Genomic DNA, 19,270 nt, shown 5'->3' on the forward strand with positions numbered 1-19,270 from the left:
ACCTCGGCTTATACCTAAAGTACTTAAAATCAGCATACTACAGAGATATAGCCACATCAATGTTCATAGCTGCTGAATTCACAATAGCCAGATTGTGGAACCAACCTAGATGTCCTTCAATTAATGAATGGGTAAAGAAACTGTGGTGTTTATATACACAATTGAATATTACTCAACCATAAAAATTAATAAAATTATGGCATTTGCAGGCAAATGGATGAAATTAGAGAATATCATGCTAAGTGAGATAAGCCAATCTCAAAAAACCAAAGGAAGAATGATCTCACTGATAAGCGGATGATGACACATAATGGTGGTGGGAGGGTTTAATGTTAAGGATAGGGTTAGGTTTATGGTTAGGGTTAGGGAGCGGGGCAAGAATGGAGGAAGGAAGGACTGTATAGAGGGAAAAGAGGGGTGGGAGGGGACGGCAGAAGGAAAAAAAATAGAATGAATCAAACATTACCCTATTTAAATTTATGATTACACAAATGGTATGCCTTTACTCCATGTACAGAGAAACAACATGTATCCCATTTGTTTACAATAAAAAAGTCTACTTCTATTTGTCTTCTGCCTTTCTCATTTAGATGGACTAGCAGAAGGGAAGTGTAGCATGCATGTATCTCTGCAGCAAAGGTGACTTTCAACCTTTGACTACCAGGGACTTTGGTACATTCTGTGGGTGACTGAATGCCTTCTCTCACTTGTAAATATAAATATGTAAAAAGAAAAAAAAAGAATACACACACACATATACACACATACATATGTATAATAGTATTTGATATATAAACACACAAATACATACATACATAAACAAACATTTTTTTTCAATATGAGGATTAAACCTGGGGGTGATCTATCCCTGATCTACATCCACACATTTATTTATTTATTTATTTATTTATTTATTCATTCATTCATTCATTCCTTCATTGGTACCAGAGTGATGGAACCCAGGGGTGCTTAACCATGGAGCCACATCCACAGTCAGTTTCCTTTATTCTCAGGCAGGCCCTCACTTAGTGGATGAGGGTGACTCTGAACTCTCTTTTGTGTGACATTTTGTCAACCCAAGATTCCCCTTTTCGTTCTTCCTCATTGAAGGGTTATGGAAAAGAATATTCCTAAAGTACAGCTCCCCAAGAAAAATGGAGGGACAGTGTGACCAAGTTGACAAGGTATACTAGTCAACATGGTGCTAGTATTGTTTGCATTCACCTTGACCCTCATTTGTATCCCTGCTGCTTTAGGTATGATTGAAAGACTCAGCAATCTCAGGTGAGTCTGGTGACAGTTTCATAGTGGCCATGTTTGACCATGACTCTGTCTTCACATGGCTTGTTCCTCAAGGCCCATCAATAACCCCTCCCTGGAATTTTGGATGGAAGCCTAATAGTCCCTTAAAATTTGCTTTACTGGTGGTCAGATCTCCTCACCCCCTCAACAAAATTTTCTGGTCTCCCACTTTTTGCAGGGCTTTACCATTTTCCTTCATTTACCATATTTTTACAAGCTATCATCCTCCTTCCATCTTGCCCTGCTCTGCCCTGTTGTGACCAGGTGGAGTCTTACTGGAGCACTGACAGCTTATTTCAAGATAAGGACACAGAAATGATTTCAGAAGGCATAAGCATACATCACACATGACTGCATTTTCAGCCAGCTCTGCTGATGTACAATGGCCCAAAAATATCACAATGTTTCTGATCTAGTTCTATTTTCAGAGGAAGCATCGCCCCCAAGTGGACATTTCCATAAACCACTTCTTTTGCATTCTAACATCAGTTGACTGAAACAAGCTCTGAAATTCTGAAACCAAAGAGTCTTATCCTGGGAACCAGTGATTTCTTTAATAATGAGAATGTATGGTCTTTTATGAATCTTTTGATATCTAGTTTGGAAAACCACCAAAGGATACAGAAGTGAAAATAGGAGTCACTGAACATAGATGTTTTATTAATAGGAAAGTCAGAAAAAAGGCACTCAAACACCTTACAAACTGGAATCTATTGCTATATTTTAACATATCACTCTTTCTTAGAGAATGTGAGTAAATTTTTTCACTTAGAAATGGTAGAAAAATTGGGGCTGGGGAGATAACTCAATTGGTAGAGTGCTTGCCTTGCAAGCACAAGGCCCTGGGTTCAATCCCAACACCAAAAAAAAAAAAAAAAAAAAAAAAAGAAAGAAATAAAAGAAAAAAAGAAATGGTAGAAAAATCACCAGCTGAACAATAATTATGAAATATTTGAAAGGTGATGTTACATTCAGATCTTATAAAAAAGTTCATTTTTATCCCAAAGGGATACTCAGTTTTCATTAGTTAAAAATCCACAACTGATCAAGGAAAGAGAAAGACTTGCTTCAGTCACACCAGTGTCTGAGTCAAAGACCACTGCTAGAAATAAGATCACAAACCCACCTTCCCTTCCTCTCCCAGAAGACCTGAGGAAAAGCTGAGGGTCCCATTCCCTGACTCCCAACTTTTAGATTTTCTGTGTCTCATGACATGGGATGAAAATAGCCTCTTTAATAAGGCTGGGGAATTAGTTTTTCCTTCCTTTTTTCTCTCTAGAAAATTCTCTCTAGAAAATTAACCAGAACAATTGAAGAGCAAGAGAAGGAAATAAAATTAAGAATTCAAATTATCACTGCAGACAATATGATTCTTTACCTATATGATCCATAAAACTTCATGAAGCAAATGCTAGAGCTAATAAATCCAGAAAATGAGCAGTTCATAAAATTAACCTAAAAAATTAATGGCTTTCCCATATACTAAAAATTAATCTGAGAAATCAGAAACAATTTTATTCATAATAGCTTAAAAATAAACCCTAGACAAATAAATTTAACCACAGAGGTGAAAGACCTCTACAATAAAAACTAGACACTCAAGAAGAAAACCTCATAAGACAGGAAAATTTTGCATGCTCATGGATAGATGGAATTAATATTGTTAAAATGGTCAGATATACAAAAGCAATATACAGATTCAATGCAATCCCAATCAAAATACCAATGATAGTCTTCACAGAACTAAATTTATTTGAAGAATAAGAAGTTCATAATACTAGAAGTAATTCAAAGGCCAAAAAGCAATAATGGAGGTGTCACCAAACCTAACTTCAAATAACACTACAGGAGTACCAAAAACTGCTTGGTAGTGACATAAAAAAAAAACACATAGACCAATGGTAGAATCCAGAAGACAAAGAGAAGACAACCTTACACATTTACAGTTAGCCAGTCCTTCACAAAAGTGACAAAAACATTTGTTAGAGAAAACAGTCTTTTTAACAAATGGTGTTGTCAAAGGTAGTTATTTATATGTAGAAGGAAGAACCAAGACCCTTATCTCTCACCCTGTACAAAAGTCAACTCAAAATAGATCAAAGACCTAGAAATCTCACCAGAAATTAAGCAACTCAGGCCAGGAAATAATACCAAATAGTTAATACATTCGATTGCATCAAATTAAAAAGTCTTTTTACAGTAAAGGAAGCAATTAAAATTGTGAAGAAAAATCACAGAATGTGAAAATTCTCTGCTAGCTAGTCTTCTGAAGATGCATATCTAGAGTATATAAAGAATTAAAAAAAAACTTTTTACATCAAAAATATAAGTAACCACTAAGTTACCCAGCTACACCATTCCTCAGTATTTATCCTAAAGAATTAAATTTATACTATACTGAATACATGCATACTCATGTTTCTAGCAGCTCAATTTATAGTAGCCAAATGATGGAATAAGACTAGCTAACCATCAACAGATGAATTGATAAAGAAAATGTGATTTATATATACACAATGGAGTTTTATCCAGACATAAATAAGAATGAAATTATATCATTTGCAGGAAAATGGATGGAACCTAAGACCATGTTAGGCAATATAAGCCAGACTAAGAAGTTTAAGGGTGGCATATTTTTCCACAAATGTGGAATAAAGAGAATAAAAAGTGGTGATCTAATGATAATCAAAGGGAAATTAGTAGAGGAAAGGGATCAGGAGATGGGAGGTAAGGAGGGAGGGAGAAGTGTAGGATTTCATGTCAGTCAATGTACAGAGAGAAAAGTCCTTCAAATTGAGCAAACTAGGACAAAACTTGCTCTGTTTGAATGGCTTATAGATGCTCTGCAACTCCTCTGTCCTTGAGGCCTGGCAACATTATCTTACTATAAGAACATTTGTTACTTGTGGACTCTGAGAAGCAAGCAAGTTATGTGATCTGCACATAACTAACTTGCACAAAGCTAACTGTTCTACGTAACCTAGGTAACTTGATGTGGTCCTGGAATAGGTAATAAAACTGAACTACTTTTCCACAAGAACCACTTCTTGCTCTTTGCCATTCCGTGTGCTTGCCTCTTTATTAATTTTCCCCTTAACCCTTATAAATGGACCCCAATTAACCTTAACAGCTGGGGTGCTGCACAGGTACCCTATGGATGTGTTGATGGGAGAAAGGGTTAGCTTACTGCCTTAAGCAGGCTTTGATGTGCCTCACTCATCAGCTGGTACTGATTCCACTGGTAGGCTATGGGGAATTCTGTCTGACACTTAACATTGATATTGGGTTGAACTGTCTTATTTGCTTTGTAAGGCTAAACATACTGTGAGTAATGCTGATCTTGGTGCTTTGTTGTCTGAAATAGATTCTTGCTGTCCATGGTATTGAAAGAGTGAGTCCTTATGACCCCAAAATTGGAAAAACATAGGTAAAAAATTACTTGAGGAGCTGAGGGCTCCTATACCTGTGTTACATGCTTACTATTTGTGTCCAGATCCTATCTCAAAAATAGCCTTGACAGAACCACTAACTTCTCTGGTAGTCTCTAAGACAGAAGTTTCTTCTCAGTCATCTTCTTGCATTTCTACTTCTCCCAATCCTATCCCTCTCCCAGTCCAGTCTCAATTATCTGCAGGCAATCAACTGCAGAGGGAGAAATTTCTACCTTGGCTGTCTGCCTCATTAGATTAAATAATGCTAAACAGTCAGAATATGAACAATTGCCTTTTGCTGTGTTTAAGAAATTAAGAAGGATGGTGTTAGAGAGTGGAATTAATAGTAATTTCACTCAATATGATAGAGGGGCTGGGAATGGGTTATGCCTTAGTTCCAGTGATTGGAAAGCATTGCTGAAGATGGTTACTTCTCCTGGTCAAAATAGTTTTTTTACAAGAATACTCTGATTTAGCCTGTGTTCAAGCTGAGAATAATGCTCTAGAAAATGTTGATTATAATGAATTGTTTGACCTGTGATGAAGAGGGACATTACAACAGCAAGTTCAGTTGCCTGCAGTCACCATTGCCCAGATAAGAATCTTAGTTTGTAAAGTATGGAGGGGGATCTCAGACACTCAGGATTCTTCCAAGTCCTTTGCTGTATTTTAACAAGCCTTGGGGGAGACTTTTATTAATTTTGTTAACCGATTGAATAAAGCTATTGAAAGACAAGTAGACAATTCGGAGGCTGTCAATATTCTGACCAAATAACTAGCTTATCAAAATGCCAAACAAGATTGTAAGGAAGTAATGAAATCTACCATAAAGTGGACACTACACTTTCTAATTTAAAGAAGGCATGTCAAAATGTTGGAACTGAAATTCCTAAAGTGGCTTTACTGACTGCTGCTCTAAAAACCCCTGATAAACTTTGTTGCAATTTTCAAAGGCCTGGCTGTCTTCAAAAGGACTGTAAAATAAAAAACAGGGTCACAAAATTGGCCCAATCAGAAATGTCCAATCTGTCATAAGGATTTCATTTGGCTAATCAATGCAGATCTAAAAAAGTCATGTTGGGAAACACAATTAGAGGTGAATTCCTGACCCAGGGCCCAAGAAGGAGGAAGGTTTTCATCTGCAGATGCAGATATCTCCTTCACAGATGTTTCCAATTCAAACAGAAGCCTCTTCCACTAATCCTTTCATGACACTAGAGGGAGCACAGAAAGAGATTTGATTACTACTGAGGATGCTTAAATACATCTCCCTTGGGAAGTTTGTAAAGTTGCTACTCAAATTTAGTTTTGCCCACTCTCACAGTGGTAAAGAAGGAAAATTTATAATTCCTGGAGTGCTTAATTCTGATTATAGTGGATGTAATATGTGTTGAATTTTGGTCTCACATGTCCTTAAAACTCCCAAAAGGATCCTTGGTAGCTCAATTAATTGTCACTCTTTATATTACTGCCGAACAACCCCTAATTGAAAGAAGGAATGCAGTACTTGGTTCCACTATTATTGGATCATTGTTACCTATTACTGAAAGTAGACCAAAATTAACCTGTTGTTTAAATGAACAGTCAATCACAGGGTTCTTGGACACCAGTGCTGATGTTACAGATACCTGTCTCAAAGTGGACAGCCAGTTTGGGGCATTGGAGGAAATAATAAATAGGTGTCTAAAAGCTCTCTATGGTTGCAATGCTCCACCCCTTCCAACACACAGCAAGTTATTACTCATATTCAACCGTACATTATGGCAATTCCCTTTCCTATTTGGGGCAGAGAAATCTTACACAAATTATAAATATCTATGGAGTCACTGCTCTTTTTTATAGGGGCCTCTGTGGAATTGACCTCCTTACCATTAAAATGGAAGGGCACGACTCATGTCTGGGTAGAACAATGGCCATTGTCTAGGGAGAAGGTGGCAGCTGCAGAGGCCCTCATTCAAGACATCAGGAGGAAAATAAAAAAATTCTTAGAAGTAAACGAAAACAAAGACACATCATATCAAAATCTCTGGGACACTATGAAAGCAGTACTTAGAGGAAGATTTATTTCATGGGGCACATTCAAAAAAAGAAGTAGAAATCAACAAATACATGACTTAACACTACAGCTCAAAGCACTAGAAAAAGAAGAGGAGACCAATACCAAAAGTAGTAGAAGACAGGAAATAGTTAAAATCAGAGCCGAAATCAATGAAATCGAAACAAAAGAAACAATTGGAAAAATTAACAAAATAAATAGTTGGTTCTTTGAAAAAATAAATAAAATTGATAAACCCTTAGCCACACTAACAGAGAAAGAGGGAGAAAACTCAAATTACTAAAATTCGGAATGAACAAGGAAACATCACAACAGACACGAGTGAAATAAAAAACATAAGTTAGAAGCTATTTCAAAAATCTATACTCCAACAAAACAGAAAACCTCGAAGACATCAACAAATTTCTAGAGACATATGAATTACATAACTGAACGAGGAGGACATACACAACTTAAATAAACCAATTTCAAGCAATGAAATAGAAGAGGTCATCAAAAGCCTACCAACAAAGAAAAGTCCAGGACCAGATGGGTTCTCAGCCGAGTTCTACAAAACCTTTAAAGAAGAGCTCATTCCAATACTCCTCAAACTATTCCATGAAATAGAAGAGGAGGAACCCTCCCAAATTCATTCTATGATGCCAATATCACCCTGATACCTAAACCAGACAGAGACACATCGAGGAAAGAAAATTTCAGACCAATATCCTTAATGAACATCGACGCAAAAATTCTCAACAAAATTTTAGCAAATCGCATACAAATATATATTAAAAAGATAGTGCACCACGATCAAGTGGGTTTTATCCCAGGGATGCAAGGTTGGTTCAACATTCGGAAATCAATAAATGTCATTCACTATATCAACAGACTTAAAGTTAAGAATCACATGATTATTTCAATAGATGCAGAAAAAGCATTCGATAAAATACAGCATCCCTTCATGCTCAAAAAACTAGAAAAAATTGGGGTAGGGGGAACATTTCTTAACATTATAAAGGCAATCTACACTAAGCCCATGGCTAATATCATTCTAAATGGTGAAAAACTGAAAGCGTTCCCCCTAAAAACTGGAACAAGGCAGGGATGCCCTCTTTCACCACTTCTATTCAACATCGTCCTTGAGACTCTAGCCAGAGCAATCAGACAAACCAAAGAAATTAAAGGGATACGAATAGGAAAAGAAGAACTAAAACTATCCCTGTTCGCTGATGACATGATTATATATTTAGAGGAACCTGGAAATTCCACCAGAAAACTTTTAGAACTCATAAGTGAATTCAGTAAAGTAGCAGGTTACATGATCAATGCTCATAAATCCAATGCATTTTTATACATAAGTAATGAATCTTCAGAAAGAGAAATTAGGAAAACTACCCCATTCACAATAGCATCAAAAAAAAATAAAATACTTGGGAATCAATCTCACAAAAGAGGTGAAAGACCTCTACAATGAGAAATACAGAACACTAAAGAAAGAAATTAAAGAGCACCTTAGAAGATGGAAAGATCTCCCATGTTCCTGGATAGGCAGAATTAATATCGTCAAAATGGCTATACTACCTAAAGTGCTATACAGATTCAATGCAATTCCAATTAAAATCCCAACAATGTACCTTGCAGAAATAGAGCAAGCAATTATGAAATTCATCTGGAAGAATAAAAAACCTAGAATAGCTAAAGCAATCCTCAGTAGCAAGAGCGAAGCAGGGTGTATTGCAATACCAGATCTTCAACTCTACTACAAAGCAATAGTAACAAAAACGGCATGGTATTGGTACCAAAATAGACAGGTAGATCAATGGTACAGAATAGAGGACATGGACACAAACCCAAATAAATACAATTTTCTCATACTAGACAAACGTTCCAAAAATATGCAATGGAGAAAAGATAGCCTCTTCAACAAATGGTGCTGGGAAACCTGGAAAACCATATGCAATAGAATGAAATTAAACCCCTACCTCTCACCCTACACAAAACTCAACTCAAAATGGATCAAGGACCTCAGAATCAGACCAGAGACCCTGCATCTTATAGAAGAAAAAGTAGGTCCAAATCTTCAACTTGTTGGCTTAGGATCAGACTTCCTTAACAGGACTCCCATAGCACAAGAAATAAAAGCAAGAATCAACAACTGGGATAGATTCAAAATAAAAAGCTTTCTCTCAGCAAAGGAAAGTATCAGAAATGTGAAGAGAGAGCCTACAGAGTGGAGGAATATCTTTGCCAACCATACCTCAGATAGAGCGCTAATTTCCAGAATCTATAAAGAACTCAAAAAACTCTACATGAAGAATACAAATAATCCAATCAACAAATGGGCTAAGGAAATGAACAGACACTTCACAGAAGAAGATGTACAAGTAATCAACAGATATATGAAAAAATGTTCAACATCCCTAGTAATAAGGGAAATGCAAATCAAAACTATCCTAAGATTTCATCTCACCCCAATTAGAATGGCGATTATCAAGAATACAAGCAACAATAGGTGTTGGCGAGGATGTGGTGAAAAAGGAACACTCATGCATTGCTGGTGGGGTTGCAAATTAGTACAGCCACTCTGGAAAGCAGTGCGGAGATTCCTCAGAAAGCTTGGAATGGAAACACCATTTGACCCAGCTATCCCACTCCTTGGCCTATACCCAAAGGACTTAAAATCAGCATACTACAGAGATACAGCCATATCAATGTTCATTGCTGCTCAATTCACCATAGTCAGATTGTGGAACCAACCTAGATGCCCTTCAGTTGATGAATGGATAAAGAAACTGTGGCATATATATACAATGGAATATTACTCCACAATGAAGAATGATAAAATTATGGCATTTGTAGGCAATGGACGAAATTGGAGAATATCATGCTAAGTGAGATAAGCCAATCTCAAAAAACTAAAGGACGAATGATCTCGCTGATAAGCAGATGAGGACATATAATGGGGGGTGGGAGGGGTTAGCATTAGGTTTAGGGTTAGGTTTAGGGTTAGGGATAAGGAGAGCGGTAAGTATGAAGGAAAGAAGGACTGTATAGAGGGAAAAGAGGGGTGGGAGGGGTGGGGGGGAGGAAAAATAAATAAATATCTTTGCCCTATGTAAACGTATGATTACACAAATGGTATGCCTTGACTCTATGTACAAATAGAGAAACAACATGTATCCCATTTGTATACAATAAAAAAAAGAAAAAGAATACTTATAATTGGGATATATTGAACCTCCTACCTGCCCATGAAATACACCTATTTTTTATCATAAAGAAAACATGAGGGAAATGGAGAGTATTAAAAATTTTAAATAAATTGATAAATGTACGGTCCATTTTAATGTGGATTGACTAACCCTAATATAATTCCTCAGGATCTTTCCTTATATGTAATATACCTAAAAAACTGTATCTTTTACTATTGCTCTTTTTCCTGATGATTGAGAATAAATTGCCTTCACAGTTTCTGTTTTCAGTCATCATAAGCCTGCTGATAGATAAAAGTGGAAAGTTCTTCCTCACCATATGTTAAATAGCCCCACATTTAGTAAATAAGGCTCTTCAGCCTTCCTGATGATTACTTCTACATATTCTTGTTTATCATTATATGGATAATATTTTGATTGCTGGGTCAATACTTAAAGATACTTTAATTAAATTATAACATTCTATTACAGTCTGGCCTCCATGTGGCCACAGAAAAAAATTCAACAACTCCCGATTAACTGTTTATGACATAAGATACTCCAACGTTTTTCCATTCCTCATACTCCAAAACTGACTCTTCCTTCCAAATTTTCCTTAGTTCATTTACAACAATTTTTAGACATTTTATTTGGACTTAATGATATATTTCTTTAACTACTGATATGTTGTTGCCCTTTTCTCAGTTGTTAAAAAAATCAACATAATCCCACCTGTTTTTTCCACTTAATTCTGCACTGACTGCAGCTCTTCACTGCACTAGTGAGAAATTATCTACAGTTCTTATAGACAGACTCCCATTACTCAATGTTCCTTTATCTCTAATAATCTTTACAGGAAAGCCTTATGCCTTTGCTGCAGTTGTTGCCAGTTATAATCAAAACTCATATATAATAGAATGGTTATATTCTCCTCAATTTTCTGGAAAAAGTCTTCTCCCTTATGCTGACATGTATGTTCATTTGTTCTCAGATGATCACAATCGTATTTTATGTCTTATAGTATTGAATATTTATGTACTTTATCTTATTTATGGAAAGACTTTACATTTAAACTATTTGCAATTTTCTTCATATTATCTAACTGTCTTAACTGAATTTTTTTTTAGCGTCCATTGCTTTACATACACCTGCAGATGAATGTCTTTCCTTCTTGGGTCAAGTCTCTCATGCTCCTTTTTCTATAATCTTCTCCATTCTGTTTCCCAGTGGGATTACTGTCTATACAGACAGAGGAAAACAATGGGGTGTGGTATCTATATTCACTGATAAAAAATATACTGATTATTACTCATTGTCTCAAGCTTCTCCTCACTAAGCAGAATTAACTGCAATTATTTTGGCTCTTCATATGTTTCCCACTGCCTTAAACACCATTACAGAGTCTCAGTATATAGTCAAAATGATGCCTCATATTTCCTGGTATTTTGTCACCTCGTTTGGACTCTAATTTGTTATCCCTGTTTATCACTCTTCAATCTCTTTTACAGGATTATTCAGCTCCATATTTCTGGCTCACATATGTAGCCACACTAAGATTCCTGGACCACTCACTGAAGAAAATGCTCATGTTGTTGCTGCTATAAAATCATTTTATCCTCTTTTCAGATGCTGTGAAATCACACAATTTTTTTCATCAAAATACTTACTACTTAATAAAGACCTTTTTGATTTCCTCTCAAGAGGCCTATTTTATTGTTAATAATTGCTCTCATTGTACACTCTTTATTCCCCTGCTTGGAAAACTGTAAACCCTTGAGGTTTACATTCTAATGCTCTTTGGCAGATGAATGTAACTCATTTTTCTTCTTTCCACCCCTAATCCTTTTCATGTGTTACCATAGATATATTCTCAGGTCTTATATGGACCAATGCACATTGATCAAAGTAGGTTTCAGACTGTATCTCTCATGTGCTCGTTTGCATTTCTACCATGGGTAAACCTCATCATTTAAAACCTGACAATGCACCAGCATATACTTCTAGTGCCTTTGCTCAGTTTTGTAATCAGTGGAATATAGTTGTAACCCATAGAAGTCCTCAATCTTACTGGACAGACCTTAGTTGAATGTACACATCAAATGCTTAAAATGTGCCTTTTAAAACAAAAACTTCACAATCCAATTCCCAAATTTTATTTGACCTTGGATAATTATAACCCTGATTCAAAGAAGGAACCTCCAAAAAGAAAAAGATATTCAAGAGACCATTTGTCTTTGAATCATCTAGTGACTTAGGGGGATATAAAGAATTTAACAACATCTACTCAACAACTTATCATCTAAATGTGTTCAGAATATACCCTGGAAAACTTGGTTGTAGCTGTTTGCCAAACTTACCCAAAATTCTACAAATAAGCTGACTATAATTGTGCTATTTCTCTGTCACTGTATCCCTGTTGGGGGTGCCTTCATATTTAGCTGAAATTGGTAATTCTTCTGAAGTTTTTATCATCAAGCTATTCTTGATAATAGGGCTGCTATGGATTATTTATTGTTGCATAATATAGGGTGCCAAAATTTTAACAATAAGTGTTTCCAATTTAGCTGATAATAGTAAACCCATTCAAATGGAATTGGATTATCTTGAAGAGATTGTAAAGAAAGTTATGAGATGATGGTGGTTGAGATTTATTAGATTGGTTAACCTCATGGATGCCAAATTTTACATGGATCATCAGCATTTCACTGGAGGATATTTACTGATATTTGCCTTATTATGCTGTGCTTATGTTTGCCAATGTTTGCCTTGCTTTATTCCTCAACCATTTTTAAACAGAAGAACAGTCATGTCTATTCAAAAGGCCATACACAACAAAAAAGGGGAGTTGCAGGAATTTTATGTCAGTCAATGTACAGAGGAGCAAAAGTCTTTTGAGTTGAGCAAACTCCTTAAGACAAAAGGCACTCTGAATGACTTAGAAATGCTCTGCAACTCCTCTGTCCTTGAAGCTTGGAGACATTGTCTTATTACAAAACCTTTGGTATTAGTGGACTCTGAGAAGCAAGTAATTTCTGTAATCTGCTCAGTTGCTAATCTAGCTGTGCTATGTAACCTAGTGTAAGTTGATAAGACCTTGGAATAGATAATAAGAGTGGACTGACTTTTCAACAAAAACCACTTCTTGTTCTTCACCATCCTGTGTACTTGTCTCTTTATTAGCTCTCCCCTTAACCCTTATTGCTGGGCTCCAGTTAACCTTTACTTACAAGTGTTGGAAGTGATATTCTCCAATTATGTTATTAGATTGTGTGAGCATATGAGTATATACCAATAAAAATATGGAAAAGAGGGGAAAATTAAGTAGTCTAATTAAAAATGTGCAAGCAATTTGAAAAAATATTTCTTCAAAGACAATAGCTGTGGCCAAAAAGCACCTGTTACCTATATACTTTGCTGGTGGGAAAGATGGTAAACATGATTAGTTATTAAGGAAATACAAAATAAATCCACCACAAGAAATAACTCCATAACCACTAGAATTGGTATGACTAAAAAGAATGGATTGTAAACAAAGTTACCATATGACCCAGAAACTCTATTTCTGTACATATACAAAATTAAATCAAAAACACATTGTACACACACACAAAACCCACTAAAACTTAAGGATGAATAATCATAGCATGTTTATAGACAATAGCCTCAAATTGGAAACAACACAAGTAAACACACACCAGTTAATAAATGGATAAATGAAATTTGGTGTATTTGTAGGAAATAGTATTCAGTCAAAAAAAGTCATGATTCACACTGTGAAATGAAAAATCTTCAAAAAAAATCCCATTGTGAAAGAAGTTGGTCATAAAGACTTCACACTGCATATAATGACTTACATAAATGTTCAGAATTGGCAAATCCATACACATGCAACACAAAGTAGCAAATACCAAAGGATGGAGGTAAGAAGGGGTTGGAAGATATAACATTTCTTACTGAGGTGATAAAAATATTCTGGAATTAAGAGTTGAGAGTTAGTTTCCTCTTTCTCCTTACCATCCCAAGCTGCTCTCACAAACTCTTTTCTTAGCATAGATTTCTCCCACCCCTGGCCACTAAGTGATATGGCTTTGGTCCTTCTTCCTTCCCTCCCTCCCATCTCCTCCCCTCCCTGAGACCTACAGTGCCGGGGTCCAGCCCTAGCAGGAGCCCATGGGTTCCACACAGGTAAATGGGGTGCGGGGATACAGCATTGGCAATGGATGAAGAATGAAAGACACAGACTCTAGTTCTGATGCAATCAATCCCACTTTATTCTGGGGAAGGCTGTGTTTATATACATTTTTCTTCAGGCTATAATGGCAGTCTTGTGGTTAATATTAAAGAAGTTTCCAAAGCATAGGCAGAAATTGTTTTTAACAAGGCACAGAAAGATTATGAGAAAACAGTAACCTTACAGATTATACTTACCTAATCACAATTGTTTTAAGAATATCTAACTACATCAATGAGCTAATACAATATTTATTTCCTTAATATCTAAACTCTATGTGACCTAATACTATTCTTATTATTCTTGTGGTAAAAGTGATAGACAAGTAATCTCATGTGACCATCTCTATGAGGTCCATCTGGTTAATATCTAAATTGCTGAGTTAAGGGTTACAGGAGGGCAGCAGTCACAGTGGTTCTCGTGGCCAAGTTTTTTTACTGAATAAATTACCTTGTCTTATGTAGCTCTTTTTTTTCCAGAACAGAGCATTGTGCACCAACGTTTGTTATAGTGGTGACCTATTCTTTGTAGGAAGGAAGGAATGTTGTGAAAACTTATTTCTTTTACCTTACTACCACACACAAACAAAACCATCATTAGAATTTAACCAGCCTGTTGGAGACAAAGGCAGATCTATAACTATTTTCTCCAGAGGCTTTCAGGGACTCATTGCACGGTTGTAAAATTATTTTTAACTTTGTTAATGGTAAAGACCCACTGTTTTTCAGATTGTAGGTAATGTTTTCTGGAATTTTTGTTGTATTCCCCTCATCCCCTTAAGTAATCCGTTCAGACTAAAATGAGTAATATATTATCAGAAAAACACATCAGAAAAAACACCATGCTCCAGAGCAAAACATTCAGGAATTCCTTTTAGGATGAGCCTTTGCAATCATCCTCCAGAGGATCTTTGTCAAGCACTGGATGGAATTCCAGATGCCCCCACAACTACAGAAACCCAAACCTGGGTACCTAGTAAACACTGAGAGCATCAGAGAGAACCAGTCACATGAATACACCCAATCCTACCTTAAAAAGTGAAGGTCCCCGGTTCTCCCAGTCCCAATCCTGACATCATACTTCTTACATGACACACCACATGGATCAAAATGAGGGAGCTGAAACCTAACCTCATGTGTGCCCTCTGTGTGGGGTATTTCATCCATGTGACCACCATCATGGAGTACTTGCATTTCTTCTGCAAAATATTCATCCATTGCTACATGCAGACCAACAAATACTGCCCCATGTGACATGCACAGTTCCATAAATCCTGACTCCTGCTTAGTATCAGATGGAAAAAAAAGTCTTCAAGACTTTGTCTATAAATTGGTCCCTGGAATTTTTAATGGTGAGATGAAATGGTGATGGGATTTCTTGTTTTTTTTTGTTTGTTTGTTTGGTTTTTTTTGTTTTTTTTTTTTGTTTGTTTTTTTGGTGCTGGGGATTGAACCCAGGGTCTTGTGCAAGCACTCTACCAACTGAGTTATCTCCCCAGCCTGGTGATGGAATTTCTACACAGTTCACCTTCTCATAGAGGTCCCCAATGGCTCCAGTGAGGCCATAGACAAGGTCTTAAAGAAGAAGGCAAAACTGAGCAAAGATTAGATTATCAGTCTCTTCATGGATTGCTACAAAGATGTAAGAAAGAAGAAGAGCACCCTGTGGAATGGAGATGGGGACAAGGAGAATACAGGGATGTCCTTCCTTTGATGACCAGCTGCCATGACTATTATGCACATCGCCAAGTTCATTTGCAAGAAAATGGATGTACCCAGAAAATACAAGTTTGAGGTTCTTTAAGAGGACAAGCACCTGAAGGAATACTACACCCTCACAGACACTGCCTACATCTATCACTGGAAACTGATTGGCTCTCTCCCTCTGAAGCACCATGTCATTCTGGACAACTCATCATGCCCAAAGTGCCTACTCCTTCCAAGGGCATCAGCATCGGTGGGGCATCAGAGTGCAAGTTAGTCAGCAAGAAGGCTCCTAGATCTGCCACACTGCCAACCACTTTCTCCTCCCTATGCAGCCCTGCCACTCCTTCTCATGGCTCTCCCAGTTCCCCCAACTCCCACTCCTGCAGCCCACCCTACCTCCCTCACTCCCTCTTCAACAGCCAGTGGGGCTATCAGAGCTGTCAACTGGGGTAACTCAAACTGCCTGTACATACCCTCATCCACCAGCTGGGGGTGGAGAATGAGTGTCAATGGAGCTCCTGTGCTTCCCAACTGAAAGAAAGTGATCATTTCCCTTTTTGCAGCCACCTCTCCACTCCTTTCACTTTCTCTGAGTTCTTTATTTTCACCTGTTCTGGCATCCACATCTCCTCCCACCATAGAGGTGAGAAGTGGGCTCCATAAATAAATCTATATATGTGTACATAGGAAAAACCAAAGATACATACTTGTTTTCTATGGACTAACCAGATTGATTTAAATGACATAGGGGTGGGGAAACTCACTGTGTGTTGTTCTTTTTTAGGGTGTCTTGTGTAATTTGCTCTGCTCTTTGGGTGTTACCTGGAGGTGAACTCAAGGGGCCACATGGAGACTGGGTAAAACCCTACCCCATTTCTCCATGTGCTTCTCAAGGAAGATGGGATGTTGGGGGACCCCACCAGCCCCCAAAGCTTTAGACATAGCTCTACCTGGCTGTGTACTGGGTCCACCATTTTTCCTACCCATCTTTGCTGTTGTCCTGCCCCTACCCAGCCCCCATTGCAATGTTCAGGGAATTTTGAAAACACTGACTTTCACAAGTACAGTTTGTGCCCTGGATTTGAGGAGCAAGTGGGCATCACAGGAGGCATCTCACTCACCTTCACATACAGTGCAAAAGGCTAGACAGTTCTGGGGGCTGGGGAGATAACTCAGTCAGTAGAGTGCTTGCATTGCAAGCACAAGGCACTGGGTTCAATCCCCAGCACTCAAAAAAAAAAAAAAAGACTAGACAGTTCTGCTGCCTTTTTCCTGTCTGTGTGACCTTTGTCTCATTTATCTTGTGGAAAAGATTTAGGCACAGGGGATTCCAGCCCTGGAAAGTCCATATGAGCCTTTAGTAATGTGAGGTGATTCACCCACTCCTGCCCCTACCCTTTTCCAGGACCTTTACTAGCAAGAATGCTGGTGGGTGAAGCCTTACTTAGGAACTCAGAGTGGAGAGACAATGATGAGGTTGCCCTCAAACAAGCACATACCCCAGGTTCTGCCAAAGGCAAACAGTCCCCTGAGTGCCCTCTCCCCCAGCAGCTGAGGTAAAGTCAGGACAGTGACAGAGGCATCTAGAAGCACAAGAATCCTATCTCAACCTGAGAGGTTAATAGAGCACCTCTCAGGGCAGGCCTGAGCAGATCCCTGCCTACCTGCTTTTCCTCAAATGTACATAGATTTGGGAGGAGACCAAACAGTCACAATTATGTGCATGGGGTTGGGAGCTCCCAAGGCTTTGTCTGTTTGTGCCTTGCCCTTTTTGAGGTCCTCTGTACCCTCCTCCTGCACTGGAATATTTGCACCTCTTGACTTTGTCATAAATGCTCCATCCTCAAAAGAATTAATAATTATGCAACATGGTGAATATATTAAAGACATTCATAAATATATTTTAAAATGTTAAAATTTATATTATGTGAATCATCCCAATAAAAACATAAAATATGATTCCATAAACCATTAGGGCAGGAACTCAAGTCCTTGGATTGTGCACTCTTAGGTTTTGAGCACCAGGGCACAACCTTTTTTGAAACTTCTACACATATCATGGTGTATGGAACAGCAGTTTTCAGGCTATGCCTCAACTCAATTACTCCATCTTGTAGAAAAGTAATTTGCCATAGCTACTCCATTTTCAGTAAAAGTGCCAAGATAGAATGGTTCCACACCTTGCCTGTTCCATTAAATCACCACCATGTGCCTGAAATCATCAGATACACTGGATAAATAACTTACATGCATTGACTTACCAAAATAAATCAAGTAGTACCTGAACACATGTGGACATTCCAAATCATATCAGAAACACCAGACACAGAATCTTATCAACCTCACCACATGCAACCCCCTCACCTAACACTCATAAAAGGAAACCCCTGAGAATGGACAGGCCAGCACCCTGAACTCATTACCCAATCACTCACCATGAGCTCTGCATAGGAAAATTACCAGTGTTCAAGTTCTGAATTTCAATCCTCAGGTTTCACCATGCCCATAATGACCACACAGAGCACACTACAAGTTGGCACTCAAGCTGTCACTCTGACACTGAAACTGCCACCCATTTGGATTCTCTGCTTTGAAAGGTCTGCAGAATTGTTTTTTTTAAATACTCAGTTGACCACTATGATGACTCTGACTCTGTGCCCAGATCTCTGCCTGTGCTCCTGACCTGTACAGCCTGTAACTCTGCAGTCATTCTAAACATTTCTTAGTTTTTCTGTGACATAAATAATCACTGTGTGAAAAGTGAGGTGTGATTAGAGTGTCACAATATTTGAAATCAAAACTGAAATAAATGAACTGTTTTTCCAGATTAGAACTATCATGGTGACCTTAGGTGATTCATGATGACCTATGAGTGTTTGGAAAACCACCAGAAATTAAAGTGTTGCATCATGTAAATTTATTATTAATCAATAAATGCTGACACTGTGAAAGAAACAAGCATATTTAGTCTGTTACTGACAGCTTGCTCATGACAACGCCTCAGTGAGACAGTCAGGGATCCTATGTGAAAAAAGTAAAATGTACCCCCAAAATTGAAATTTCTGCCAGCAATTAAGAGTATGATATGCTATTTTCTGCTCTGCATCTGTACTCACTGTTACCATTAAAAGGATGCTATGTGTATTCTTTATTACCCACTTATCTTCTCAATCTTACTGATCTAAAAATGTGTCTATCTTAGAAGTTTATAGGTTCTTTAGGAGCTTTGGTAGCAACATATGCTTACTTTTGTGACAAGCTGAAAGTAAAAGAAAAATTTTGTTCTAGTACAAAATAAAGAACTCTTAAGTTAATACTGACTATTTTAATTTTAGCTACATTATCAAATATAAAATATCTTTCACTTTTAA

The 19,270-nt window shown here is 37.5% G+C and overlaps 1 pseudogene; it reads left to right on the forward strand.

Annotated features, from left to right (window-relative positions):
• The window catches only part of LOC124973162 (polycomb group RING finger protein 2-like), a 75,816-nt pseudogene extending 59,382 nt beyond the window's left edge, over positions 1-16,434 (forward strand).
• The last annotated feature ends 2,836 nt before the right edge of the window (positions 16,435-19,270 follow it).

Source organism: Sciurus carolinensis, assembly GCF_902686445.1.
Source record: "Sciurus carolinensis chromosome 14 unlocalized genomic scaffold, mSciCar1.2 SUPER_6_x, whole genome shotgun sequence".
Classification (NCBI taxonomy): Eukaryota; Metazoa; Chordata; class Mammalia; order Rodentia; family Sciuridae; genus Sciurus; species Sciurus carolinensis.